Source organism: Equus caballus, chromosome 1, assembly GCF_041296265.1.
Source record: "Equus caballus isolate H_3958 breed thoroughbred chromosome 1, TB-T2T, whole genome shotgun sequence".
NCBI classification, from domain to species: Eukaryota; Metazoa; Chordata; class Mammalia; order Perissodactyla; family Equidae; genus Equus; species Equus caballus.
Window position 1 is genome coordinate 82,555,843 of NC_091684.1, and position 27,296 is coordinate 82,583,138.

General features: G+C 57.1%; 1 protein-coding gene across 2 annotated transcripts in view; it reads left to right on the plus strand.

Annotated features, from left to right (window-relative positions):
- The first annotated feature begins 1,829 nt into the window (after positions 1-1,829).
- The window catches only part of RASGEF1A (RasGEF domain family member 1A), a 79,914-nt gene continuing 54,447 nt past the window's right edge, over positions 1,830-27,296 (plus strand). For both annotated transcript variants that reach the window (XM_070228605.1, XM_070228611.1), the window contains exon 1: positions 1,830-1,967. The gene's annotated coding sequence lies outside the window, so the exon portion shown is untranslated. The remainder of the gene's footprint in view (positions 1,968-27,296) is intronic.

Genomic DNA, 27,296 nt, shown 5'->3' on the forward strand with positions numbered 1-27,296 from the left:
AAGCCTTCCCACAGTAAAAATCAATGTGCAGATGGTTATTAACAGTCTCACTGAAAATAAATCAAGCACCAATTTATGATGTGTGTACTATCAACTATGTATGTTTTACCCTAAAAAGTTATAAATGTTCACTTAATATTTATAATAATATAGGGAGTGCTGGGTAGGGGTATAGGTGAAACAAAATTGGCCATGTATTGATAATTGTTGAAGTTGGACCATTGGGCCTATTATATCTTCTTAACTCCTACTGTGTTAATGCTTGAAATTTTCCATAATCAAATGCTTTTGTAAAAAAAAAAAGTTAGACATAACATTACTCTGCAAAACCGTCCACCAGCTTTGCAGCTCCCTCTGAGTCAAAGCCACAATGGGCCAAAGGCCAGCCAGGCTCCTCCCATTCTGGTGACCCTGGAACCTCCTGGAATCTCACTCTCTACCACACTCTTGCTCACTTTTACATCACTCTGGCCTCTACGTTGTTGCCTACACATGCACAAGGCATACTCCCATCTCAGGGCCTTTGCACTTGCTGTTCCCTTTGCCTCAAATGTTCATTCTTCAGATTCAGCATGGTTTGCCTGAGTCAGATCTTGGCTCAGATGTCACCCTTTCAGCAAAGACTTCTTTGACTACCCAAAATAAAATAATTAACTCCACAAATTGCATTCCCTATCCCCTGTCCCTGCCATGCTTTTCTCCAGAGCATCCACATCATCTGACACATGAAGTATTTTCTTGTGCTTTTATTTACTGCCTGCTTCCCACAAGAATGCAACGTCAACCAGACAGGGACATCCGCACCTGTATCCCAGCATCCAGAATGGCACCAGGCACTTAGTAGGTGCTCAGTAAACATGCACTGAATGAATGAATAAGAAAGGTCCTCAGCGTCTTCAAGAGGTTGCAGGTGGGACACCTCCTCATTCCTCCACGCAGCCCTCCACCCTGTGGGCTTCCCCGCCTCAGAGCTGTTCCACATTCACAGTCTGTGCTGCCTGCAAGGGTCACTTCTGACCCCCAAGGGTTGTCAACAGAGAACAAGGACGTCCCTTCAGAGAGACAAGGAGGTTCCACTAGAAGCCAGAAATCCTGGATCCTCCTCTTAGTGATTTTGGAGAAATGGGGACTATGGAGTCTCTCAAGATGGTTTTTGACCCTTGCTCTGCCACTTACCAGCTCTGAGATCCTGCAGGGTCACTTCATTTCCCTGACCGTCATCTGTCCAATGGGAACAAAACCACCACCAACCTTACAGGGTGGTTCTGATGGTTAAAGGGAATAACCAAAAGGACCAGGATTTGCCTACGGAAGCGCTTTCACTGTCGGATGCCGCTGATAAAAATTTTGGCAGCTCTCGGGGAGTCCCCAACGGGTTTCTTACATGAAGTGGCCACATCACCTTTTGGGTTCCGTGTTGCCTTATTCTTTCTAAAATGAAAGCCTGGCCTGCTGTCTCCCTTCGCCCTCCCTCTTCACCCCCAACCCCCGACCCCCGACCCCGCCCTGCGCCCTGTGCCCTGCGCCCCGGCCTCTCGCTCTACCTCTCCTTGCACCTTCGTCCCGCCTTTCCCCTCTCCACGCGCCCGGCCCGCACCCTCCCTCACCCCGCGCCCTCCACTCTCTCCCTCACCGCACCTTCCTCCCCCGGTGCCCGCCCCGCACCCTCGCCCCGCGCCCGCCCGCTCCCTGCGCTCTCGCGCCCGCCCGCTCCGTGCCCGCTCCGTGCTCGCTCCGCGCTCGCTCGCGCTCCCCGGCGCCGGCTGCGCAGGGAGCTGCTCTGCCCGCAGCTGGCGCAGCGCGGGGGCGGCCGCGGGTGGGCGGGGGCGGGGGCGGCCGCGGGTGGGCGGGGGCGGCGGCGGCGGCCCGGGCGCCGAGCATGAGCCGCCGCCGGCGCCGGCCGCGCGCTGCTCGGGGCCCGACTGCGGCGCGAGGGCTGCGCGGGAGCTACGCTGGCCCGGACCGAGGTAGGCAGCGGCCGCCGATCCTCAGTCCCTCGGTCCCTCCCTCGCTCCTGCGAGCCGTCCCCTCCGGTCGCCGGCGCGGGCAGGGCGGGGCGTGCGCCGGCCCGGGGTCCCGCCCGGCGCGGCCGTCGTGGGGCCGGAGGCGGGCTCCCGGCGCGGGTCGGGGGACGCGCTTGGAGGGCAAGTGGGAGCCCAGCGCGGAGTTGCGGAGAACTCCGCCCCGGGCTGGACAGCGCCAGGAGCCCCTAGTCTCCTGCCCCTGCAGGGCACCGGCCGGTCTCAGCCAGGGCGTGGCGGGAGCGCACTCAGTAGGCGGGCGCGGGCACCGGCTGGCAGGTCCGCTGCCCCGGGCCTGGCTTGGGGGAGGGGGCCGGGAATTCTGAGGAGCTGGGGCTGCGCAGTTGGAAGTTTCCATTTGCTTGTCTGCATTCTGGGCCCCGTGGTGGCATCTCATGCCCTTGCTGTTTGGAGAGGAACTGGGCCGTGAGCTCAGCATTTGAGGGGAAATGGCCAGGGCCAGGGCCACATGCCTCCTCTGCAACATGGGCAAGGGTCATTTGAAGGACCGTGCTCTCTTTGCCCCAGGCCCTTCCAGCAAGGCCTGGGGCTGGTGCAGCTGGTTCTGGCCTGGTGTGTGAGTGGAGGGGGCTCCTCCTGCCTAGGGAGGGGCACGCAGCAGGCCCTTGCCCCCTGCATCCCTGGCTGTTTCGAGTGCTGGAACTGGTGGATATTTACAGGGGGCTGCCTGCCTTTTGGGAGCTGCCTGGGGGCTGAGATGTGTGGTGACTGGGGTACCCTCTTTCTCTGCTTAGAGCTGTGAGCCCCATCTGGTTCACCCTCCCCACCTCTGTCATTCTTCTCCCACCCTCTGGAGCAAGAGAAGGGCCCAGATGGCCACCTGGCCCAGGAGCCCAGGATGTAGAGTCAGGTTGGCATGCAGGGAAACCTCACAAAGGCAGTGGTCTATTCTGCCCCTCAGGGGTCTCCCACCTCCCTCTGGCCACAGTCTTGCCCGTCCCAGCCTAGTCTGGGTCTAGGCCCTTCCCTACCCAGACAGGAGGCCCAGAGGGCAAAGCAGCAGCTCCTGTTGTGAGAAGAGAACCAGGGAGTCGGAAGACAGCAGGTCTTGACTTCTGAACCATAGGCAGGCTGCAGGCCCCTCGGAGACTCAGTTTCCCCATCTGTAGAATGACACCATGATTTTAGTGACTTCTGAGGGCACTTCCCTCCCTGACATCCAGGGACACTTTGCATTGGAACCTCAGGACCCCAGACCAGAATAGGAGGAGGGGCTCCAGAGTGGGAAGAAGTGGAGGACTCGGCTCGGGGCACGTGAGTGGGTTCTCTGCCCATCTGGCCTTTCTTTATTCTTGTGGACATGGGTCACATGACCCAGCAGCCCTCTGGGCTGTCATGGGCCTGGGTAGGGGATGGCAGCTGAGCCAGCAGGCCCTGCCCCTGGGAAGGGAGTGAACAGTGGAGACCTGCAGGCTGACATCCTCCCAGGGCAGCTGTGGACGCTTGTACATGGATCCTTGGTTTGGGAGCACAAGCAGGTGCCCCAGGTATGCCATGGGGGCCTGAAAGCCAGCCAGCAAGTTTGTTTTTCCCTGGGAAACATCCTCGAACTGCCAGCCTGATGGCTCCCGTCCACCTGGCAAATCGTGGAAATGGAACAGTTCACACAGAGCAGAGGGGTTTTTTGGTGTAACTTAGCAACCGCAGGCAGAGGAGGAGGAGGGAGAAATACTGGCACCATCAGCATTTGTGTTGGGCAGGCCTGAGCAAGCCAGGGGCTAGTGGGCTCAGGCTGAGGTGGGGGCGGAACCCCAGCACAAGTGGCCCCCCCCACCCCCCCCCGCCTCCGGGCAGTGGGAGGGGCCTGGGCCCACCTCCACCTGGCCAGGTGAGGATCAGACCCACTAGTTCCTCTCCTTGGTCCTCCAGAGAGCAGTTGGAGGCTGGGATGCTCAGGTGTGGCCTGGGAGCCCCTGAGCACACCCATCTCTTCAACTGTAGAATAACGGGCCGATGGACAGGATTGGAATAGCTTTGGTTGATCTTAGGTTTTTAGCCACAGAACCCTGTTCTCAAGCTACATGTTTCACAAAAGCCAAATCTGTCAAACAGGCCAAGTGAAGGTACAAGGCTAGGAGCAGGGGCCACTGCGCTCGGAGTTGGGGTACTGGGGCCGGCTGGTGTAGGATGTGCATCTCTGCATGACCCCACCCCAGAAGAGGGCCCCCTGGGATCTCCAGAGGGGCTGCTGGGAGTGGGTCCCAGGATCATGGTGGGCGAGAAGGACAGAGATGCAGATCACGGCCTGTCCAGGTGGCCGTGACTCAGTGTGGCTCCCAGTCCTGGCCCGTCCCTCCTGCTGCCCCCTGCTGGGTCTCCTCCTCCCCCCACCCCGCTGTCTCTCTTGAGGCCATCTGCTTCAGCTCTGGTCCGCTCTGGCTGTTTTTCTCTTAAAGCTTCCAAATGCTGAGCAGAAATCTGCCTCCTGTAACTCCCACCCGCTCCAGGCTGCCTCTCCGTTCCTTTGCCCTCGCCTGCCCACCTCCCTCCTGCGGATGAGTGTTTACTTAGCAACATCTTCCCGGCAGAATCTGAAGAGAGAGGCAGGGAGGAAGGGAGGGATGCCCATCATCACGGGTTGCTGAAGTGGCAGGGAAGCTGCCAGGCCTGTGGTCGTGGGGGGGAAGGGCCTGTGACAGCCACTAGTCACCTGTCAGGGCCCCTGACCCATGGGGCTCTGGGGAGGACACTCTGCCCTCTTTTCAGAGTGCATGCCCCTCACCTCTTTCTGGGCACATAGCCTGGTGCTGTGGGTGTGTGTCAGAGAGTTGACATGAGGATGCCCGGGCCTGGCACAGAGTGGGCTGGCCACTATGGATCCATTCAAATTGTCCCTGTACTGGGGACACCGGGTCCCAGCCACCCTGAAGCAGGGCTTGGGAGGCTCCGCAGACGTCAGCCTGGCAGTGGTGTGGCGGGAACCACAGTAGGGAAAGCTGGAAAACCCTGCTGCATCCTGGCCTGCTCAGATTGCGTGAGTGGGGAGGGACAGGAGGCATGGAGGAGCGGGGCTCCCCAGGGCGGGTAGGGCTGTGGGAATTTGCCTCCTGCCAGACGGGCCTCAGGCCCTGTCAAGAGAGGCTTGTGAGAGGTGTCTGGCCAAGAGTATGAAAGTGTTAGGATCCACACGGAGGCCGGCAGGGGCCAGGGCGGGGCGAGGGTGTGAGTGCTGCCTGTCCTTGTCCCTGCCTGAGGGTCGACAGTCAGATGGCTTCAGGTGTCTGAATGCCCCCAGCTGCAAAAGCATTTCCTAAGAACCACAGAGGTGCTTTTGAGCATGATTCGGGGCAACACCCAGTGGTCCTGCCCTGGGAAGCTTCTCCCCACCTCACTTAATTGAAGGAAAGCTCCTGAGGGTCAGTGCAGTGATGCCAGGACGTGGACACAGCACAGGAGAAAAGAGCCTCTCAGCCTCCTCGCCACCATGAGCACCTACACTGGACCGGAGACAGGCTGCGGGCCTGTGCTGCTCAGGGTGGCAGCAGGAGCTCGGAGCCTGCTGTGTCCCTTCTGAACGGGCTGTGGGCTTCTCTGTGTGCCTGGTGAGTTTAGGGAGGAGAGGCCTGAGGCTCTGCCTGGTGTTCTTCAGAGGCTCTTCAGAGGAGAGCACCCCATTTCACACACGTGGTGAGCACCCAGAGCAGGGAGCCAGCCCCAGGGGCACGGAGCTGGCATGCAGGGAGCTCTTAGTTCCATTTGTCCAGTTCCTGCGTCACCTCCCCACAGGTGAGGTCTTGCAGCCCGAGCTGACAGGCAATGGCCGCAGAGGTGAAGCTGCTTGAATACAACTTCTCCCAGCTTCAACGCCATAAACCTTTCCCAGCTGGCTCCCCCTCCGGCTGTTTTCCACCCTCTCCTCCCCTGTGCAGGCTGACTTTGAAGCTGTGTTCTCTGCTTGCTCACTCCACATCCTCACTTCCCACTCTCTCGCAGCCCACTCCAATCTGGCACGCCCCCTTACTCCAGCAAACAGGCTTCAGAGGCCCAAGGACATCTCTGGCCCAACAGGCGTTCACTGCCTCTGCTCCCGGGCATTCATCCCCTGGGCTCTGCAAGCCTGTCCCTGGGCCTCCATGTCCTCTGGCCTTCCTGCAGACCTTCCTGCTGGCTCCTTTCCTGGGGCACTAGTGTCCCTGTTTCTCAGGACCTGGACCCAAAGCCTGTCCTCCCCAAACATGGCTTCCATTCCGTCCTCGGTGCTGGTCCCGTCCCAACTCATATCAGCCCAGCCTGTCCCCTGGGTTCTGGCAGCATTTGAGCCTGTGTGTGCTGGATTTCTCCCAGGTGACCACAGGCAGCCTGTCCATGTCATCGTGCCCGGAACCTTGCCTGCCCCAGGCTCCCCATCTGAGCAGTGGGACAGCCAGGGTCGTGCCTCTGCCAGGTCGGCCCTCGCACTGATGGAGTTGTCAGTCAGTCTGGTCCACCCACCGTAGACCTCTCTCCCACCCGCTCCACCTCTCCCTGCCGCAGGTCCAGCTGCCCTCCCCTAGCCTGGACAACTGCAGTGGTCTCTTCTCCTGCGATCCCTTCCCCACACCACAGCCAGGGGACCTTTTTAACCTTCTCTTTGTAAAAATGCCTGGAGACTCCTCCCCTGCAGGATTCCCTCTCCCCACCTGGTCAGCTCCCAGCCTTCCGTGGGGGTGCTTTCCTGCACAGGCGTGCTGTGCCGGGCGCCCTGGGCCTCTGCAGCATGCTGACCCTGTGGAACTGTCTGTGATCCTTTGGAGCTGAGTCTGCACTTAGGCTGTTGGCCCCAATTGGACCCCCTGCTCTGAGATGGTGGCTGTGCTGGTGGACTCAGCACGCGTTCGTGAGATGTGTGTGAAAGTCTGTGAGCTGCTGTGTGTGGCAGGGCAGAGAGGTGCAGATCTGTGTTGGAGAACGTGTGCGGGGGGCACCTGGCCTGGGCCACGCTGCTGTCCCCCTTTAGGGAGAGGAGAGGGGAGCAGACTCACAAGCTCTGGGACAGCAAGGGGGGGGTCTCTGGGGACCTGGACCTGTTCAGGGAGGAGGAGTGGGGTGGGGCTGGGAGGCCAGGCCTCTGCCTGTTGTCACCACCACTTCCGTTTCTCCAAGTGTCACCCTCAGACTCTACCTTGAAGAGAGAGTTCTCCCTGGATCCGGTTGCCATGGCAATGCTGTTAACAAAGAGTAGCTTCCATGGAGGAGGCTGGCTCACCCAGAAGCTGAAGGGGCTGAGAGAAGGTGTACATTCTGATGGGTTTATTAGCGGAGACTGATTCCACCCCCACCAAGGCTGCTCCAATCCCATGGGCCCTTCCCCCGACCCACTCTGCCTGTGGGGCTCTCTGGGCCTCTGGTACCCAGACCCTCCCAATGTGAATGTCAAAAGCCTGGATTCCATCTGGGTGTGGCCTGGATCCCAGCTACAGCTGGGTCACCAGGACAGGTCCAGAGAGGCCTCAGACTTGGGGTGTGGGGGGATGTGCCCAGCCCTGGCACCAGGCACTTCCCAGAGTGAGGAGACCCATTTTGTCGCTGTAGAAACCCAGGCTCACAAGCCCAGACTTCTGCCTGGGACTCCCCTGAAGACTGGTTTTGTGCCCAAGCCCTTTCTGGCTGTGAACTCTGAACCAGCCCTCCCTGGGTTCCTCCTCTGAGGTCTTGACTAAATGAGGGAGTAACATGCAGCACTGGGTGACAGCCTGGAGCTCGGCAGCCCTAGCCATGCTGACTGGGAGGGTTGGCTCTGGTTGCAGGGACCCGGGTTTCTGCCCTCAGAGCTGGGAGAGGGAAGAAGGGCAGGAAGCTGGGCACATGGACCAGCTGGGGATTAGGGTTGGATGAGGTTGGATGCTCACACAGAAGGAGCTCGCAGAGTTCTTTGGGGAGCCTCCACAGCTTTCATGAGTTAATCACTCAGAGTTGGCAGGAGACTGCTGTCGATTATTCATTTTATTATTGTTATTAGTAGTGGGTGGCCCCTGCTGGGCAGATGAGGCCAGGAGTAGGAGACATCAAGGCTGCCCTTGGGAGAGGGAGAGCCCATGTCCTGTCCACACTGCCCATCGCAGGCCAGGGCCCGTCCCTCTCAGCCCACCATGGGAAGGGGCCTCCCATGCCATGCGCCCTCCCTTCTCTGGCCTGGGAGCCCAGCTCACCCCCACTAAGGGGAGCGTGTCTGACTGCATCTCTGTGAGTGCTCGCTGCTGTGAGTGACTTGTGAGCACCTGGGCTCTGGGTCCCTCATGGCTGGGTCAGCAAACGAGGGTTCTCAAGGACATGGGAGGGAGGGTTGACAGTGAGCAGGCCTGGCCAGGGGCTGAGCTGTTGTTCCTCTGGGAAAGGCCAGAGCAACCAGAACCCCTTCCAAGAGTAAGCGGCCCACATGGGCGGGGCCTGGGCGGGAGCCGCCCACAACCTGTGCGTTACCCCGGACCACGCCCCCGACGCCAGAGCCGCTAAGCAGCTCAGGGCGCAGGCAGAGCCCTGGGAACGCTCCTGGAAACTGCCTGCAGACTGGCCGTAGAAACACCTGAAGAGCTATCACAGAAACACTGTGACTCAGATCATGTCTTCTCTCTACAGTGCAGTTCTGACAGAAATTAATAACAAAACATAACTCTAAAAAGTCTAATATTTGGAAAATTTAAAACACGTATAAATATTTAGTGGATCAAAGAAGAAATCATAGTAGAAAAATGATAATGGAATTAAATGATAAACATATAATGAAGGATACTTGTGGGACACCATCGTAGTGGCACTGCAAATGTGTCACCAGCTGACCCTGTCTGGAGAGCCGACGTTCTTTGAGAAGCCATGTCCAGGTGCCTCCTCCTTGGCCCTGGAAATGGGAAAAGGGCCAGGAAGTGGGTGCCTTGGACGAGTTAGAGGCAGAGGCCAGGCTTGCCCTGAATTGCAGGGGTGCCTGAGGGCGGTATGGAGTCCCCTGGCTTCTCCTTGCAGGATCAGACCAGGCCGGGTCTGAAGGAGTTGCCCTGCTCATGATCTTGCAGAGCCCAGGGGCTTTAAGGAATGTTCTCTGGGCAAGGTGGCCACCAGGGTGTGGCTCCAAGTCAGAGCCATTCACAGCCCTGGAGGGGAGGATGCCAGGCATGTCCAGAGGTTGGGCTGAGACTTTGAAGAGCTATTGTTATGTGAGGTGACTGGGGCACTGTTAGAGGAAGAAAAGGGAGGGGATTTCCACTGAAGGACCAATGTGAGGGAAGGGCCGAGCTGGCAGAGTGGAGAGAGGAAAGAACGGCAGGCAGTGCAGTGGAGGCCAGAGCCCTCAGACCCCCGTCCGTGCTCAGGACCTTGTTTTGCTGGGTGTGTGCATGGCCCTTGTGTGTGTGTGTGTGTGTGTGTGTGTACATTCACACGCCAGCTTCAGGGAGGGGTCCCTGACCAGCCTTCTGTCCCAAGGACTCTGCTGTGCATTTCACTAATACGTGACTTCATTTAATGCTCCAAACATTTTTTTTAAAGATTGGCACCTGAGCTAACATCTGTTGTCAATCTTTTTTTTTTCTCTTTCTTTATTCTTCTTCTTCCCAAAGCTCCCCAGTACGTAGTTGTACATTCTACTTGTGAGTGTCTCTGGTTGTGCTATGTGGGACGCTGCCTCAGCATGGCCTGATGAGCCGTGCCATGTCCGTGCCCAGGATCTGAGTGGAGTGTGTGAACTTAACCACTTGGCCATGGACTGGCCCCCCCAACTTTTTTTTAATGCTGGCATCATTATACCAGTCTTGCTGATGAGCCTTATGGGTCCGGAGAGGGGGCAGAGGCAGAATTTGAACCCAGGTCTCTCCTCTGTGTGAAGGGGCACTTTGGAGAATGGGTGACATGTTTCTTTGGTGTCTTCCTTCATCCTCATGTGCCCTTCCTGCTGCCCCCTCCCTGTGTCTGGGCCCTGAGCTGGCACTCGCTCCTTTTCCTGCCTTTGACTGTGACTTCCCCCTGTCCCCAGTGCTTCCCTGAACTCACTCTGGCACCTCAGGTCTCAGCTTGGACAGGTGTCCTGGCAGGAAGCTTCTCCACCTTCTGGGGCTGTTGGGATACCCTTCCTCTGGGCTGTAGAGCACCAGGGACTTGTGATGGCAGGAACTAGTGTGTCCTGTGTGCCAGGTGCTCTTCTAAGCACTTTGCCTGCACCCACTCATCTCATCTACTTCTTTGAAGGGATGGCTTAGGTCAGATTCCCCAGATGCAGAGCCTGAGACAGGGATTCTGATGCAGGGGGTGTAGAGGGTGTGCTCTCAAGAGTCAACTGTGAGGGGGTGAGCAAGCAGGGTATGGAAGGGGAGGAGGCTGGACAGGGGGCACTTTCAGGCCAAGTCTCACCTCAGCCTGGCCAGTGGGAACTCTGGAGTGTAGACTACTTGTCTTGCTGTGAGGCAGCGAGTTGGGCTCTGGCCCCCTGTGCTGGTCAGCTGTTAGTTGCTGGCCCTTTCAGTCCTCTGGAGAAGGTTTCAGGTGTGAATGACACACATGCCCCAGGCCGGTGGGGGGTGCCTAGAAATCTGGGTGGGCCCCAGCAGCATGGCCCCAAGTGCCAGTGTTACCAGTGCCGCCTGCCTTCCCAGCGGCCCCTCAGCTAGTCCGTCAGGGGCTGGGACGCAACCTCAGGTTCGGCCTGCTTCCGCGGTGGTGGCCTGTGGCCTGGCTCACATAGCACTGGCCTCCTTGCCGTGATGTCTCATCTTCCCAATGTGCATCTGCATGTGTCCAGGTCTTCTGGTCTGTGCTGTTCGCTGCTGGGCACCAGGACTGAGTGCTCTGCTGGCACACCGAGGGCCTCTGTCAGTTTGTCCAGAGGACTGACTGACAGTCACAGTTGTCCGCTCTGGGCTCAATGGCAGGAGGCGGGGTATGCCAGGGATGGGAGAGGGAGAGCCCACCAGACTTGAGAGAGGGTCCCAGCCCTGGGTCAGCAAGGGTGGTGTAGGGTGAGGAGCCCTGGCCTGCACTCCAGCCCCAGCCACTGTCTCATCATCCACCCCCAGTTGTCCTGCCCAGGCCTGGTCAGCTCCCTGGAGTCCCCACACAGGCATGGCCCACAGCAAGGGGGCCTATGAGCTTTTCCTGGCTTCTTGCAGCCTGGCTCAGGGGTGACAGCATACATTTCTGGCCTGGAGAGACCACCAGGTGTGGAGAGGCTGAGCCGAATGGGCGGACAGTAAGAGTCAGCGTGGGTGTGGCTGGCACAGAGATGGGCTGTGGGCCTGGCCCAGGAGAGTACCTGGTCCAGCAGCCCTGCTGGCTCAGTAGCCCACCCACACCTGTCAGCCCCTCTGGGGCTCCCTGCCATCTGCACACTTGGCCTGCCCAAACCAAGCTGCTCTTCTTCTTTCTAACCCCACGCCACTCCTTATCATGCTCTCCTTGCCTCCCCCTCGCACACTTTGAACTTTTCTTCCTCTGTGCTCCAAATGGTCCTCCTATCTCCCAGGAATGGTCCATGAGGGCCCTAAACCCCCTCAGGAGCTTCCCGCCTTGGTGGGGACAGTTACAGGGGTCTCTCCAGGGCCTTGGACATCACTGAGGTGCAGCGTGATGAGTTTATAAACCGCAGTGGGGACCAGTTCTGTTCTCCAACTGGATTTACTTTTTTAAAGATGTTATTTTTTTCCTTTTTCTCCCTAAAGCCCCCCAGTGCATAGTTGTATATTCTTCATTGTGGGTCCTTCTAGTTGTGGCATGTGGGACGCTGCCTCAGTGTGGTTTGATGAGCAGTGCCTTGTCCGCGTCCAGGATTCGAACCAACGAAAGACTGGGCCTCCTGCAGCGGAGTGCGTGAACTTAACCACTCGGCTACAGGGCCAGCCCCTGGATTTACTCTTTTAGATACAAAATTATAAGTCAGTCCATTTGCACAGTCCTCTCTGGACCTGTACAAGTCTGCAGGGCTGTGGTAAAATGTGTCTCCATCAGTGCCTCAGCCACCGGGCCCCCTGGAGCACCCTTGGGTGGAAGGCCCTCCCCGCAGCACCCGGCCCCTGGCCTGAGAGGACAGGGCGCCTGTCACTGTGGTGGGAGGGGCCTGGCATGAGAGCAGCCTGATAGTGAGTGGACGTGGCTGGCCAGGCTCCAAAGTGCTTCCTGGGATGCCGGGAAGGATCACTCCAGTTTTCATGGATCAGCAGCGTTTTCCATGGAAAGTTCTGGGGGAACTGGCATGTGATGCTGCCCTACACCCCGAGGTTCTAGATGCTGGAGGACCAGGGGTCCCCTCTAAGGACAGGAGCTAGGGCTGGGAGGATGGAGACTGATCCATTGGAAGTTCCAGAAAAGGTCACTCCTTTTTTACTCAAGGTCACATGGCTAAGAGGTTTCAGAGTCAGAACTGGAGTCCAAGCCCCCCTGCCTCTCAAACACAACGTATAATGAGGTCAAGGCGGGGGCGTGAGCCCCCTCCCACTGAAGGACCTGTGGCCCTGTGAGGTGGAGGAAGAGCGAGTCTGCGGAGGGCGATGGCCTGTTAGCCTAACCTGCCCATCCGCACTTCCTCTGGCCACCTTCTCCTGACTAGGCTCAGCTCAGACCCGCCTCTGTGACCTGACCCCAGCACTGTGTGGCCCTGGTCTTGCCCCAGGAAATGCACTCTGCACCTCTGGTATCAGACATAGTGTGGAAAGTGGCTTTGTGGGCTGTCCGCTTGTGGAGCTGAGGGCAGTGGGCACCAGGTTGGCCATGAGGACGAGGGTGGGGCAGGCGCAGGGAGAGCCATGCCTGATTCCTGACCCTGCTTCTCCCCCTGCCTCACCAGGAAGGTGTCCTCACCCTGCCCCTGCCTCACCTCAGGCCTCCTAACAGGGCAGGCTCGTTTGGCAGTGCCAGCAGTGGGCGTCCCCACCCGTGAATCCCCCACCTCAGTGTTAGACACCCCTAGACTCACCTCCCAGATGATGCTGAGTTGAATTAAACTGAACCACGCCTCAGTTTCCCCATCTTTCAGTGGTGGGTTGACTAGAGCAGGGTTTCCAGAGCCCTGGGTCTCTGGGTGGCCAGAGGCAGGCAAGGCCTCTCTGAGAGTGCTCCCATGCATGCCCACCGACTTGCCCTGTCTCACCCCTAGCAGCTCTGAGCTCACCTGTGGTGTGCGGCTTTCATCGAGAGTCAGAAATGTTCTCCCACTATAAGCTCCAGAAACCTCTGAGCCTCTGCAGCTCTGATGTTGGAGGCCCTCTTATCCTGGCCAGGCCCGCTGCCCTCTCATGAGGGACCTCTCTGCCCTCCCCAGGCTGCAGCCATGTGCCTTGGCCAGCAGTGCTGACTGCCTGGTCTGCCATGCCCTGGACGGTGGGAGGAGGGTGGCTGTGGCCCCATAAGTCTGTCAGTCCCAACTGGAGCACACCTTTTTCCAGGCCAGCAGGGATGGCCAGAGCCAGGCCCATGTGTCCTCCTATGGGAACCCAGTGAGGAGGAACCTGGGCTGCAATCAGACATTTTATTGCAGGGATAAAAATGATCAACATTGACTAATGCAACAGACACCAGGGCTGGCATTGGAGGATGGGAATGTGTATGCCCCAGGTCTCCTTCAGAATGGGGAGGACGCAGTGGACTCTGGAGCCTGTCATTGCTTAAGTGCTCTGTCACTTACTGCCAGGGCAAGAGAGGTGGGGAGGCCCAGGCAGAAGAATGTTGCCTCATAGGACACTGGTGCTGGACAGGCCTGCAGGCCAAATAGGACAGAAGTGGGGACTGAGGTGTGGAGGAGGGTGGGGGCCCAGGTGCCTGCGGCGTGAGGTGGATGTGGAGGGACACTTAGACACAAGTGGGTCCAAGGTGGGCATGGAAGTTGTCACCCGTGTATTGGCAAGGCTCCAAGGGGCTAAGAACCGTGCCTGAGCCCAGATGGCCAAGAAGTGTCCAGTTCAGGGTGTGGACCCAGATCTGCCCCTCCTCACTACATCACTGCGACCTCTGGACCACATGGGACCCACGTTCAGAGATGTCTGATCATCACCCCATTCCCTAAGGTGCGGGTGGAGAACCTGCATGCCAGGCCCCGTCCACTCTCTGGGACTAAAGACAAAATCCGAAAATAGATAGAAAATGAACGTAACAGGTAATTAGAAAGTGACTGGGGGAAGGAGGGAGGAGTGCTAGGGGCTTCTATTTAGCTGGAGGGACTTGGGCAGCCCCACTGGGCAGGCGGAGCTTGAGCCAGGCCCTGAAGGAGGGAAGGAGAAGGAAGCTGCGGGGGCATCTGGAGGCAGGGGGCTCCCCGCAGAGGGAAGAGCTAGTTCCATGCCCCAAGAAGGACACGTGCTGGCGTGCCCAGGAACTCCAAGAAAGCCAGGGGACATGGGCCAGGGCAGGCATCAACTGTGGGCCATTGATTATGTGTCACTTGGGGTGAGCCAGTGGACTTGTGACTTGACTGGGGTCTCATGCCACTGCCATGGTTCGTCCGTGTCCATGTGTGGATGGCTCTGACAGCAGGGCACCTGATCAACCACACCAGCTATGTTCTCAGTCTCAACCTGGACAGCACTGTGCCTCCTCCAGGAGAGAGCCTGTGGGGTCTGTTTGGAGGAACCAGCCGAGATTGATGGAATTGCACTGAGTTTGGGGTCTCCTGGGAAGCTGAGAGAGACATGACCTGTGTGTGGCCATGTGGGCGGGGACTCTGAAAGGGCCACTGTGGGTGACCTGCTGCACCTCACCTTCTTTTTCCCCCTCCTCCCTTTTGCTCTCCCCCAGCTCTTTCCCTGGGAATCCTGCTAACCTCCTCAGAGGAAAACCCTGCCCCCTCCTTAATTTACAAATCCCGGTGTTGTCTTTATTTTAATAGCATTCAAAAAGTAAGAAGGGTCCACGTGGAGCTTGGGTCTCCTCCCATCCCTGGCTGGCTCTCGGCTCCTCTCGGTGCCAGAGGCCCTGTTGTTACCTGTTTCCTGAGCATCCTCCTGACATTTCTGGTCCATACATGCGTGCAGTGTGTTATTCCTTGTTACGCACGTGGCAGCAACGTGTCATGGGCCATGGCCTTGCTTTGCTTCTCTCACTTCGCAGAGCACCTTGGATTCCCTATCTCTGTGTGCATAGAGTGGCCTAGCTGTCTTTAACACCTGCGTGGTCATCCACTGATGGATGTACCACAACTCATTCATCCAGGTGCTGAAAGGTGGCCATTCAGACTCTGTCCATTCCCCTTTTATGAGCAGTGCTGGAGCCAGCATCCTTGCACATGTATCATTTTGCACGTGTGAGCATATTTGTAGGATAGGTCCCTAGGAGGAGAATTGCAGGGTGAAATGGAGATGCATTTGTAATTTTGATAGATTTTGCCAAAATGTCCTCCACACCTATACTAATTTATACTCCTGTTGGTGACACACGTGAGCACCTGTTTCTCTTCCCCCTTGTCTTTGCCAATCTGATAGGTGAGAAATGATATCTCGTTGCAATTTTAGTTAGCATTTCTCTTAGTATGGATGACACTGAGTATCTTTTCATATGTATAAGATCCACATGTATTCTCTTTTTAGTGAACTGGTGTTTGAATTCTTAACACAGTATTTTTGTTAGATTGATGGTATTTTTCTTATTGATTCATAGCAGCTCTCTACACAGTAAGGAAACCGACACTTTGGAATATGAGTGGCAGATCTTTTCCCCAATTTATTGTGTTTTCATTTTGTTTGTTATTTTTTTTTTTTTAAAGATTTTATTTTTTCCTTTTTCTCCCCAAAGCCCCCCCGGTACATAGTTGTATATTCTTCGTTGTGGGTCCTTCTAGTTGTGGTATGTGGGACGCCGCCTCAGCGTGGTTTGATGAGCAGTGTCATGTCCGCGCCCAGGATTCGAACCAACGAAACACTGGGCCGCCTGCAGCGGAGCGCACGAACTTAACCACTTGGCCACGGGGCCAGCCCCTGTTTGTTATGATTTTTGCCATGAAGAATTTTAAAAATTTATGTAGCCGGAACCATAATTTTTTTTTTTTTTAAATAGTTATTCTTTTTTTTTTTTTAAGATTTTATTTTTTCCTTTTTCTCCCCAAAGCCCCCCAGTACATAGTTGTAGATTCTTCGTTGTGGGTCCTTCTAGTTGTGGCATGTGGGACGCTGCCTCAGCGTGGTTTGATGAGCAGTGCCATGTCCGTGCCCAGGATTCGAACCAACGAAACACTGGGCCGCCTGCAGCGGAGCGCACAGACTTAACCACTCGGCCACGGGGCCAGCCCCTGGAACCATAATTTTTTTTATGGTTTTGTAACATATATATTAGGTTCGAACTCTGTGAAATTACTGAAATTATAGAAAGTAGGCAAAAATGTTCCCTACCTGTAATTTCATGGGATTCAAACTAACAGAAAGGCCTGCTCTACTTTGAAACTATTAAATTCTCATGTGTTCGCCTGGGTTTATGGTTTCATTTTTCAATGTGAATATTTGATCCATCTGGTAGGACTCCAACTTAATTTTTTTCCAGATGGTCACCCATTTGTCCAACACCACTTATTAAATAATTACCTTTTCTTCACTAATTTGAACTATCACCGTTATCCTGTACTAAGCTGCCATTTTTGTTTGGGGTTATTTCTAGACTTTCTTGTTTGCTTCATTGCTCTGACTGTATATTCACGTGCTGATACCATGTTTCAAAATTTTTTTTTTTTTGAGGAAGATTAGCCCTGAGCTAACTTCTGCCAATCCTCCTCTTTTTGCTGAGAAAGACTGGCCCTGAGCTAACATCCGTGCTCATCTTCCTCTACTTTATATGTGGGACACCTACCACAGCATGACTTTGCCAAGCGGTGCCATGTCTGCACCTGGGATCCGAACTGGGGAACCCTGGGCCGCCAAAGCAGAACGTGTGAACTTAACTACTGCGCCACAGGGTCGGCCCCCATGTTTCAGATTTAACTTTTATTATGAAAACTTTCAAATGCACTGAAAGGCAGAGAGAATAGAATATGAACCTCCATATCCCCATTACCCAGATTCAACCGTTAAGATTTTGCCAGCCTGCTTCACGTACACATTTTTCTTTCTCCCTTCCTCCCTCCCTTCCTTCCTCTTTCTTTTCCTTTCCTCTTATTCTTTTCCTTTTTGAGAAGTATTTAAGTCAACTCCCTGCCCTTGATAATTTGCCCCAGTATACTCCAGTGTGGATCTCTAAAAAAACAAGGCCATTTTCTAACAAAACCATGTGGTCATTATCACACTTAACAAAATTAACAGCAATTCCTTGCCATCATCTAACACCCAGTACATATTTGATTTTCCTTAATTGTCTTGAAAATGCCTTTTTGCAGTTGGCTTGTAAAATTGGTAACCAAATTAAATCCATGTGTGGCATTTCGTTTTTATTTTTCTTTAGCCTCTTTAATCTAAAGCAGCACCCCCCCCCCCACCTTTTTTAAAGCCATTGGCTTGTAGCAGAAACTTGGTGAGTTGTCTGTAGAATGTCCTATTTTCGAGACTTGTCTGCCTCCTCACAGTGTCATTCAACTACTTCCTACGCTCCTAGTATTTTCTCTAAACTGGAGTTTAGCTCAACGACTTCCTTTTACAGAGGTTGAGGTTGTTTTGGCAAGAATGCTTCATGGTGCTGCCCTGTACTTTGCAGGAGCCTATCGTGTCAGGTCTGGCTGCAGTGGGTGTGAACGTGGGGGCAATGGGCCCTCGTTCCCTGGCGTCCATTTGGGGTCCTTCTGATGTTTTCAACCATTGACCACTGTCTGAGTCAAGGATCACATCAAAGTACCTTTCTAATTGTTCCTTCTGAATGCATTTGTGGAATTCTTCCATAAAGAACATTTCTTCCTCAACCAGGGCTATTTGGTTTCCCCAAAATCATTTCATTAAATAAAGCAGGATAAGTGCTAAATTCTTTCCTTTGCCAACATGTGGTTCCAACTCATCCTTGCAATTTGCGCTGTCTCCATAACTCACCACCCTTGCCTGACCACACTCCTTTCATCACGTTGCCTTTACCATCTTTTTTCAGGCACATCCCTATGTTTACTGAAGTATTCCTCTGTCTGGTAGGACTTAGCATGCCTTGTTAACTGTGCTGCTAATTACTATGGTTGTCACTGAGGCTCACTGTTTCCTAGTTGTGATGTCCCACCTATGGGGGTGGTTGGGCCAACCTGGTTTTCCCATCATTTCTCATGTGTTGAGGGGTGACCTTACCGCAGGTGAGGTTTTCCCCCCAGGATGCTAGATCTTGTAGCAGAAATGCCTGCACATTTGGGAGGTTGATGAAGAGCATGCTTGGAGGGAGGCCCACCTGGGAGGTGGGGAGAAGTGCATCCCAGCCGCCTTGCCCTCTCTCCATCCATGGATATGAGCCATCTGTGCATTAGGAAAGGGTGGGAGGGGAAGCTGAAGAGTCCTAAAGGGCTCACCATGTCGAAACCAAAGAGGTGCCATTGCACGGTTGAGAACATTAGGGAACGACGGACAAGTGGCACCCTCATGACATGGCAGAGTTCCCAGCTGGAGGAGACGCTGGACCCAGAGCATTGGGGGTGGTGGGGCACACATAGGAGCTGGCTATTCACCCTGAAGGGCCTCAGGAGGTGAGGACGTGTGACGAAGAAGGGCTTCCGGAGCCGATCCAGTGCAGCCCTTCGGGGCCCAGACCTGGGCCTGCGGGAAGGCGGGGCCAGCCCAGAAGATCCCTGGGCAGAGGACCCCAGCCCCGTGACCCACCACATCCGCGCTGACTTTTGGGGATCTGAGCTCTGCCCCTGTGTTGCTGTGCCTACCTTCAGGGTGTGATGAAGACCCTGCCGGTGGGTTGATGCCTGTATGGATCATGGGCAGTGGGTCTCTGACTCCATTGTCCAGAAGAACCCGCTAGGAGTCGAATCCACACCGTGGAGCCGTCCTGCCCATCTCTTGCCTAGAGGCCTCTCCAGCCCGGCCTTGCTCCAGCGCAGCTCCTGGCTCCAGGCGGGGGCGCCGACAGCGAGGGTTTGGTGGTGCATGGACCCAGGGTTCCAAGTGTTCAAGCGGCCGGCCTGCTCTTCCCTCCGCTCTCGCAGAGCGTGCTCCTAGGTGGTGCCCGCCCCAGGCTCCTGGCTGAAGTTTGTTGAATGGAGTGAGCTGGCAGAAGCTGCCTCCCCAGATGACAGGGCTGTAGCCACCGAGGCAGAGAACTGGCGGCCGCCTGGCCTGCTGCACATCCGATTCTACGCGGTGCTGGGACGTCTGAGGCGTGCGACTAGTGACAGGGGCTCTGCTCGGTTGGGGGCCAGAGTCTCCCTTGAGATGAAGTGTTGAGGATATGGTTGGCAATGACAAGGGCCCAGAAGCAGGAGGAGGCGGCTTCCGTGAAGCTCCCAGGATCAATGTCCCCGTGTGTGGCGCGGTGCGGGGCGAGGGCCCAGCAAGGCCAAGGCTGCCGTCGTTGCGGCTGGGGTGCTCCTCCCAGCGGTGCGGCCTTCACCTTGAGCCACCCGCTTCCTAGCCCTGCCCAGCCTGTCAGCTCGGGCTGACCCGAGGCTGCCTCTGCCCACGGTGCCTCCTTGCCCCTGCTTCTCAGGCCCTCACCCAGCTGTGCTTTTAGATTAGTGGTTTTCAAAGTGCAGTCCCAGGACCAGCAGCATCCTGGTCCTTAGCCTCTGGGACCTTATTATAAATGCAGATTCCCAGGCCATGTGGGGGATCTCCTGAATCAGAAACTCTGGGGGAGGGGCTGCAGTGTGTTTTAATAAGCTCTTCAGGGTACTCTGAAGCCTGCTAAGGTCTGAGAACCACTTTTCAAGACCAAACATCCCAGCCCAGGAGTTCAGGCCTGGACAAGACTAAGATCCCTCTTGGTCCTGGAGCCTTCCCAGACCGCAGCCCGTAGTTCTGAGCCCACTGAGCTCTACTGAGCGCACACCTGCTCCCAGATGGGGACCCACCAGAACGTCGAGCCGCGCTGGCATCTGGAGGCTCCACACTCTGGGGCCTGGACATGTGTCTGACCTTCGAGGTCAACCCAAATGGGAGCTGCTCTTTTCATCCTGTTTGCTTTGGTCTCGGGAGAGCTGCCCAGTGGCATTTGGCTGACTCTCAGCATCAGTCATGGCGCAGAAATCATGGGGCAGAAATCTCCCCCAGACCCGGTGGGCTGCGCCCTTGGGCTGACCTTCGGGGCTGTGGTCTGTGCCTTTACCTAAAACCTTCTAGGGGAGGTTAGTCCCTGGCCCAGGGCCAGGACGTGCGAGCTCACTTCCCAGGCCACCCCTCCCGGTCACCCCCCCACACTCGGCTCAGACAATCACTCGGTGTCACTGGACTCGGTTACTCAGAGCACAGATGAATCAGACTTCCCGTAACTGGCATTCAGGAGCTCGGGAGCTTGGAAGGGTTTCCAGGACACTCGGGGGACTGACGTCTCTTGTTGGCATTCTCTCCCTGCCTGGGGCGAAACAGCATCCGTGTCAAGGAGCCGCTGCATTAGAGGGAGATAGTACCTGGCAGAGACCTTCTTTAAATGAATCATTTGACAAAGGATCCCTGACTGTGGGCAGGATGAGAGGGAAGGCCATCACTCTTTGGGGGCACTTTCATACAAGATATTTCATCCTCACAGAGCCCCTGAAACAGTGGTCTTCTCCAGTTCTACAGGAGCGAAAAGGAAGCTCAGAAAGGCTGAGAAACCCAACAAAAGTCACACAACAGTAAGAGTCAGAACTAGGACTCAGACGGTGTCTGGCTGTCCCCAGACCCCCCAGGCCGTCTCATCAGGCAAAACACAAGCCGTGGCCTCCAGTAGCAAGTGCACGACCTGGAGGTTGCCTCCCCCCAAAATACAGGGAGAAATATTTAGTCATTCGATAACAAGTTTAATTGATGTCTTTACCATGGGGTTTGCTGGAGCCGTAGTGTGTTCACGTGGTTTCTGAAGTTTTGGGAAGGGAACAGAGTGAGTTGAATCTCCACAGCCTCCTGGGGAGGAGGGACGGGTGCTCCTGGATTCCGTGTGAAGGGGGCCCTGGGCCAGGCAGCCCCAGAGGCAGCTGTGGGCCAGGGCTCCAGGAGTGGGGTTGAAGGGGCTGGGACCTGGCCCCTGACATGCTCTTCTTGTCTGCCCGCAGGCCAGGCAGCCTGAGCACATGGTGCTGGACGTGCCTCAGCAGGGAAGGCATGTTCCGTGGTGTGGCCACAGAGACCTCAACCTGGCCACCCTCCTTCCACCCAGTGGAGGGCCAAGGCTGCAGCACACCTCGTGGATGGGGGCTCCTTGTGATGAGTAGACAGCCCTCTACAAGGTCCAGGGAGGTCACTGGGAGACTCTGTCCACCCCGAGGACCCAGGCTACAGTTCCTGGTTTCCTTTACCCTGCCCCAGGGCACAGCGGGGAGCCCTTCATTAAATGCATGGGGCAAATGAGGGGGAGAAACGTCCCTAGGCTGCCACCGAGAGAGCTCACAGCGTGTGGATCTCACACGCCCGGCCCCTGCCCACCCTGGCTGAGCCTCCAAGCTCCCATCCTTCTCAGGGTCCTGGGTAGAAGTGGGTGAAGGCCAAAGGTGGGGGGGACAGGAGTCCCTACCTTTCATAGCCCAGAGGAAGTCCCAGGTGGAGGACAGCACATTTAATGCTGCGAAACTGCGCTTCATTCATTTACCCATGAGGCGGTGCTTGCTGTCTCGGGAGCCCCAACCTGCTGCCCACCAAGCCTTTCCTTTCACCCCTCCCCCCTGTCCCCATGACACCCCCTCCAGTGGTTTCCACTCCACTGCAGAAGCCATCCCCCTCCCTGCCCTGCCCACCCTCAGCCCCAGCCTTCTGAGCCTTTGCTTACCCGCTGACTGCTGGCAGACAAATGCCTCCCCTCTTGCCTCCTGCGAGGCCATCATCCTTGCTCTGTGCCTGGGTCCCCAGCCTCGCCCTGCCCTCCAGTCCACTCCCCAGGTCTGACCCCTGGGAGCCTGTGCCCTGGGCCAGTTCAGGTCCAAGCCCTGGAGCTGATGCCCTGGTAAGGCCCTATGTCTCTGAGCTGAGGCCTGCCTGGGCCTTACGGAGCCTGGCCCAGCTGGGCCCTGCCCTGAGGCCACCCTGACTCCAGCTGGGGCGCAGCCTCAGTCCCTGCAGTGCCTGCCCTATGCCTTGCAGCTGTGCCCCACCCCGGCCCCCACCTCCCACAGTCACCACATCCTGGACTACCCCCTCATGACTTCCACCTTCCTTCCCCCACAGCTGAACCACCCACCCGTCCCCACCCCCTCCCGCGGGGGGACAGAATGCTACAGAGCCAAAGTCAAGAAAACTCAAGCCCAGACCGGTGGTGACCTCTGAGGCCTTTTCTGTGAGCGGGAGGAAGAAGGAAAGGAAGCTTCTGCAGGACCCCTGAAGCCCCTGCCCCCCTCCCTCAGCCCTGCCTATGGCCTGGGGACCCCAGAAACAAGCCAGCAGGCCTGCCCTCCCGCTCTGGAGGGCACGGGGGGCTCAGTGAGTCAGGCCCAGATACACTCTGTGGGGCGAGTGCCTGGGGGTGTGGGCGGAGGATGTTACGATGCAATGAGAGGGTCCAGGAAAGAGTATTGAGGGGTGCCAGCAGGTTCTCTTTAGACTGGAGGTTGTCCACTCAAACATCCAGGCCTGTTGGGTTCCATTGTGCTTTCTCTCCATTACTGGCGTAGCAGATGGGAACTCGACCTCCACTGGTGAAGGCCTGGCCTCTGGGGCGCCCTGCCGTGGCTCAGAGGCCCTCAGCCCCCCAACCCGCCAGCAGGTCTGGCTTCTGGTCTGTCCGCAGCACCCCGACAGAGCTGGCCTGTGAAACAGCAGCCGGGGTGATTTCTCTGGCTGCCTTTGCTGGGTGGGGTAAGGTGGCCAGACACACCTTCCTCCTCTGGTTCCCACCACACAGTGGGAGCCACACTCTGGGCCACCAAGTTCAGCCCAGAGCCAAGGCCCACAGCTTGGCTGAGCCCAGGACAAGCAGTGTAGCACCTCAAGCCTTAGTTTCCCCATCTGTGAGGCAGACAGCCAGGCTGAGGCCAGCCCAACTCTCCATAGGGTGCGAGGGGGCTCAGTGCACACTGCCCAGCTGGACCCACTCACGAGTCCCCCAGAGACTGTCTCCCTGAGTCCCCCATGTGGGTTGGTCAGTGGACTTCCCTTGCTGTCCTTCTCATGTGAGGCCCAGTGGTGTCCATCACCCCTTGCGAGGCCTGAGTCCCTTGACCTGCTCAGCCCTGTAGGCTTTTGGAGGTTTTTGGGGCCCCCTCAGGGCAGGGGTGGTGGGAGGTGCCAGGGACGCCAAGTGGAGGCCTTGGTGAGAATGCCCCAAAGGGTCCTGCCTGGGGGCTGCTGGGCCCTACTCCATGTCTTTCCCGGATACCCACACCCCCAGGCCCCGACTCCCCAGCACTGAGCACCTGCTCAGGCCTAGGCCCTCCTCCCTCTCCTTCATGTCCAAAGTCGGGGGGCCGGGAACTGGGGAGACCACCTTCCCACGTGAGCCCCTCCAGTGGCAAGCTTAGGAAGCATGCGGGCAGTGAGGGTGCTGCCCTACGTTGGAACCCAGCTCTGCCACCTCTTGTTGTGCACAAGTGGCTGCCCGCCTCAGGTCTCAGATGCCTCCTGTGTAAAAGGAGGTGACTTGTGAACTGAGTTCCAGGACAAGGTGATGCTGCACCTCGTGGGGGGCTGGGCGCTCTGTGGCCTGCCCTCTCCCTGGTTCTCCCACCTGGCACGAGGCCGCTCCGGCTCCCAGCCCCAGGCACACATGGGCTCCACCCAGGTCAGTCTCTGAGGGTCCAGGCCCAGGAGGGCATGAGTTCTGGCCGACCCAGCTGAATGTCACGGAGCACTGCTCAGCAGGCCCGGCTCTGCGTGGTCAGGACAGTCAGTGGGAGTGGGTTCCTTGTAGTCAGGTCCACGCTGGGTCACCTCGGGGGCCTCCTGTTGCACAGTGCTTCCCCCAGGCAGGGGACAGGTACACAGTCTCTACTATAATCAATCTGACAGAGGTGGAGGGACGGCACCTGAGGAAGGAGAGAGAGAGAGACAGAGAGATGGAAGGCTGGGTAGGCCTCCCTAATTCACATGCAGGAGGTAGCTTTTAGTGTTGCTTGGCAACCAGAGGAGAAAGGAGGGTGTCAGGGAGGAGTCCAGACTGCACTGGTGCCCCAGCCCCACTCTAGGCTAATCTTCCTCGGGAAGGAGGGTGTCAGCGGGCAGACAGAGCTGGAAACCAGACCCCAGATGGCGCCAGGCTCTCCTTCCAGGGCTGTCTTCCCAGAGGAGCCAAGGATGACGGGGCTCCCGGGAATGGCCACAAGCCTACCACCTGGGGGTCCTGAGCCAGAGGCTGGGCTGCCCCCTGCCCCCAAGCACTGGGCTCCAGGGTGCCCCTGATGTGGGAGTCTGGGCTTTGGTTTCAACTTTGACCCTGACTAGTTTCCTGTGTCCTTGAACAGACTGCTTCACATCTCTGACCTCAGTTTGCACTCCTATAAAATGGGTCGGTCACATTCCTCACAGCAGTTACTGGGAGGAGTAAATGACAGAACTGTGTTGTTTCAATCCCAGGGCCATTCAGTCCTCAAGGGCATGCTGGGCATTGAAGAGTGGGGCTACAGGATGCAGGAGGGTCCATGAGGAATGGTCCCCGCCCCCAGGAGCTTAGTCTAAGAGATGATGAAGGTGACAGGTCCCCCCCGACTATCCTGGACCTTTGGACAAACTGGACAGAGGTGCAGCCCTGAGACTGGATCAACATGGGGTCAGCTTTTCCCCCCTCAGCCTGCACAACTGTCCAGGTCATCCCCAGGGGGGTCCAGGCCCACAGTGGCAAGTGAGGCAAGGGTGATGGCAGTGGGCAGAGCAGGAAGGAGTGACACTGAACAGGCGGCCAGCCCAGGGAGTGAGGACGTCAAAGTCAGCTGGGGTGAGGGTGTGGGTGGGTGTTGGCTCCTGGGAGGGGCCTGTGACATTGGGAGGGTTTTCCTGCATCCACATGCACTTCCCTCCTGGCATTTCCACTTCAGCCAAGCCAAGAGCCTGTACTGGGCTGGGTGGGGCTCAACTGCCGTGCCTGAGGGGACATCCCAGGAGGGTGCTGGAAACTCCAGCACCTCCTGGTTTCCTCTCCAAATGCCTGGGAATGTGGTGGCCTCTGCTCAGGAGGAAAGTCCCCAACTTTCCCTGCTGGGTGCTGTGGCCATGGCTGTGGGGTGCAGGAGCCTCCAGTGGCACTGGGGGTGGGGGCATAGAGACTCACTCTCCCATCTGTATGGGACAGAGCCACCAGCCCTACCTGGGCATCCTATGTGGTCAGACCCCAACAGGGACATCCCAAGCATCACTTGTGTCATTGTTAGAGTGCCATGAAGAGGCTGCCTTTTTTGGTCCCTCCCTTTAGCTACAATTTTGGGGACTCCAGGGAGAACCCCTGCTTGAAGCTCACCCCACAGTGCCCTTGAGCTACAGCAGTGGTTCCCGACTTGCTTTCGTAATAAACACTCTGCTTAGGAAACATAGCCTTATGGAGGGGCCCCACCAGAGTAACCACTGAACGAGGTGCCTGCTGGACCTCCCAGCAGCACCATCCCCCCCCTCCTCCTGCAGCTCAGGGACCAAGAGACCTGGAGCACAATGGTGTGACCTGGGTGTGAAGGTGTCAGTTCCGGGCCCGCCAAGGAGGAGATGCTGATAGGACTAGACTAGACATACAAGGGAGGGAGGGAGCCAGAGGGGGTGGCCAGCAATGCCATTGTGAGCCCTGAGCTGGAAAGGATAGGATGGGAAGGATGAGGCAGGAAAAGCAGCAGACCACAGACTGCAGCCCAAGGTCTGGGCCAGGCTGATGGAGCCGAAGGAAAGGGATCTGTTAGGGGACGCCTGCCCTGAGCAGGAGTGGTGTGGGGGCAAGGACAGCCCCAGCACCTTGCTGTGGGAACAGCCCAGGGAAATGTGGCTTCAGCGGGCACCATGGCAGATCCAAAGAGGCAGCAGCTGGGGGCCGTTGGCATGCGGAGGATCAACAGCCCCTCACAGCTATCTTGGTGCCATTGTCACAGTGGGGGTACCCCGAAAGGGCCCTGAGGGCAACCTCCCTCCCGTGCCCACTGCTCTCTCTGCATCCCCTCCAACTCCTTGGAGTCCCACATTGGGTATTCTTGTCCAGCTCACTTCCTCCTTGGACAGCTGGGCTCATGGAAGGCATTTCTGGAGGGATGCACATTCACTGGGTACCCAGTGTGCCGACCCCTGCCAGGTTCCAGCACACATGTTTCAGTCCTCACAGCAGCCTTGCAGGGTGGGGAAGGGGGTGCCAGACCCAGGCCCTGCTCCTGAGGACAGAAGGGACAGGCAGGTGGAGCTGTCAGCTGTGTGCATGTGGTCGCAGACGGGCTGCTGGGCATGGGCAGCCTCCAGAGCCCATGTCCAGGTGAGCTTGTGCCATGGAGTCCAGGAGGCGTGTGAAGCCCCTTTCCAGGTGCCCCCAAGGCCACAGCCTCTCCCTCCGGTGCTCTGAAGCAGAGCTGTTTGCCATGGCCCCAGGGATCTGCGCAGGGTGGTTACCCTCACAAATCACCACAAACTTAGCGGCTTCGATAACACATCCTTATCATCTTACGGTCCTGTGAGTCAGAGGCCAGAGCCGTCTCAGCGGGCTAAGATCCTCTCTGGAGGCTGGCCTTCCTCTCTGGAGGACGTGGGGGAGGATTGTTTGCTGTTCATTCAGGTGTTTGTTCCACCTGCTATAGGACTGAGGTCCCCATTTCCTGCCGGCTGTCAACTGGGGGCCCCTCAGCTCCTAGGTCTTGCACATGGCTCCCTACGCCACAGACCCAGCAGCGGGGTGTCGGATCCGTATCTCTGACCTACCCTGTTGTCACGTCTCTTTCTCTGACCATAGCTGGGAAGGCTGCCTAATTTTATGGACTCATGTGATTCAACTAGGCCCACCTAGATGATCCTCCTCATAGCAAGAGCCTTAATTTAATCATGTCTGCAAAGTCCTTTTGCAATGTAGTCTTTTTACCAAAAGTCCCTTTTGTCAGATTCACGGTTATGGGGATCAGAGTATGGGCATCTTTGGGGACCATACACACTGTTGAGAGCCTGGTCTCTTCCGTGGGGCATCAGGGAAGCCTCTCTCAGAGGGGCCTTGGGCAATCACAGCCCAGGGCAGACATGGTTGGGGCTCCCCTGCAGCCAGCCTCCCTGGTTTGAGGGGATCAAGCCCCAGCACCCCCACCATGCCACAACCCCCCAAAGTGGGCCTTTCTCGGGGCTGGGTATGCGATTTCCTGTCTGGGGGATAGACACCAGACAAGACATGGTGGTCTCTCCCATGCTTGGGTTC